The sequence below is a fragment of the Dendroctonus ponderosae genome, unplaced genomic scaffold (genome assembly GCF_020466585.1).
Source record: "Dendroctonus ponderosae isolate FM_Combo_2020 unplaced genomic scaffold, Dpon_F_20191213v2 Dpon_F_20191213_11, whole genome shotgun sequence".
NCBI classification, from domain to species: Eukaryota; Metazoa; Arthropoda; class Insecta; order Coleoptera; family Curculionidae; genus Dendroctonus; species Dendroctonus ponderosae.
Window position 1 is genome coordinate 2,493,379 of NW_026017213.1, and position 1,770 is coordinate 2,495,148.

General features: G+C 38.5%; 1 protein-coding gene across 4 annotated transcripts in view; it reads right to left on the reverse strand.

The window, feature by feature from the left end:
* LOC109540778 (retinoic acid receptor RXR) overlaps positions 1–1,770 on the reverse strand; it is a 35,904-nt gene that overhangs the window by 12,457 nt on the left and 21,677 nt on the right. Inside the window, exon 1 of one of the 4 annotated variants that reach the window (XM_019909249.2) lies at positions 548–571. The exons of the other annotated variants lie outside the window; for them this stretch is intronic. The gene's annotated coding sequence lies outside the window, so the exon portion shown is untranslated. Of the gene's footprint in view, positions 1–547; positions 572–1,770 lie in introns of those variants that run through there. 4 annotated transcript variants of the gene reach the window in all.

Here is a 1,770-nt window from a genome sequence, read left to right on the forward strand (position 1 = left end):
CCATATTTTGCTTCAAGCACATTATTCAAAAATCCCCTTTTCCGCTAAACTGGTTTTGGTCCAATTAAACTATGAAGACTCTCGTCGAAGAATCCGAATAAAAACTGCGCAATTTATCTACCTTTCAATTAAAAAAAAAAATGACTGATTAATTAGTGAATCACGATCTAAGGTTAACAACATTTCGCATTCCATGCGAAACGTATTTGTTGTTCAACGCCATGGCAATCACGACTAGTCTTTGGCCAATCAAAAGTGGAGGAAATTGGATTTCGAAAATAGTCCATTTAAATTTAACTGACCTGCTGACCAATAAGTTAATGTTGTCAAGGCCAACAGTTGTCGAACATCTGGATTTATTCATAGATCTTTTACATGCAAATCGTGTTGAAACCTTCCAGTCAGAACCGAATCTATCAACTCTTTCGTCTCGTCTGCAATGAAGGCGCAAAATTTAAAAGAGCCACTCATTAAAACCGACCAACAGCAATTAAGCGCAATAATGGCAGCAATGGTGGCAAACCCGAGAATAACGTGAGAAAATTACCTGTTGAACAGTGCAGTCATTACTTTTCGACCGCACCTGGTAAATGGAAGGTGAGCTGAATGACAGTCGTCACGGCAACAAGGCCCAAGCGCTTACGCGTGACGTCATGCCATCTAGGCCTGCTTGTTTCCCCGGAGGATGATGGATGATATTCCCTGTTGGTTTTCTTTAGTTAATTGGTTGATTTTTTCGCATTTTACGTCAGTTTCGGATTACAAGTTCACTACCTGGAGAAAATGTAAGTTTTCCAAGGCAAAATACATTTTAAAGTCATTCAAACCCCGGCTAAACAGTTGGTTGACGGTCGGGAAAGTTGTCGATTTTGCTAGTCGTAACTTGGTTGTTGTTTACTTGACGAAAGTTTTGTAAGTAATTTTCGTTTTTTGTGCTTGGCCAAATTTGCCTGTGGGACGCTTTTGATTGATAGCAAACTGCACATTGAACCAATCGCCAGTGCGCTAAAGTGAGAGGTTTTGCGAACGCCGCACGTGTGATTTTTATTCGCAACGCACAGTTTGATTATAACAAACGAGCGTAGAAGCAAAACAAATTGCCAAATTTTAGTTTGGTTAACGATTGCGTGCGATGGTCTAGTGGCCTACTTTTCCCGATGCAAATAAACTATTTATTGATAAAAGCCGAGTTATTTAATGTTTAAATGAGGACACGGGTTGATTTATACACTTTTTTTCTTAAAAACCTCAGTTTTTGCAAAAAAAGTATTCAGTGGAATTTTTACAAGGCTGTAGCTTAAAATGATTTTGGGACGATTCCATCAACGTGATTTTGGAAAATGCCAAAAATCTCTGAAACCGAAAACGGTGAAAAATTTCTGCTTGATCGAAGGCTTCAACGTCCAAAAAAGGCGGCATTAAGTTTTTCGTGAAAACGCTTTCTTTATAAGGGATCGACTGGCAGTTTTCTCTGGTTTTAAGCCGAATTCTGAAAAAAACTTTTTCTGACTCGAAACCTGAGCTTTTGGCAAAAAAACATTCCTCATCGCGCGGCGGATCGAAAAGAACCCAGTGGAATTTTTTTAAGGCTGTAGCCTCAAAAGATTTTGGGACGATTTTTTAATCGCAAATGAAGCGTTGTGGCAAAAAACGTTATTTATCATAAAATGTGGGCTCAATCGAAAGGTGCTCGGAGCAATTTTTTCAAGGCTCTATTTCAAATAGTTTTCGCGAAAATTCGTTAAATCTAATTTTCAAAAAACTTAAATG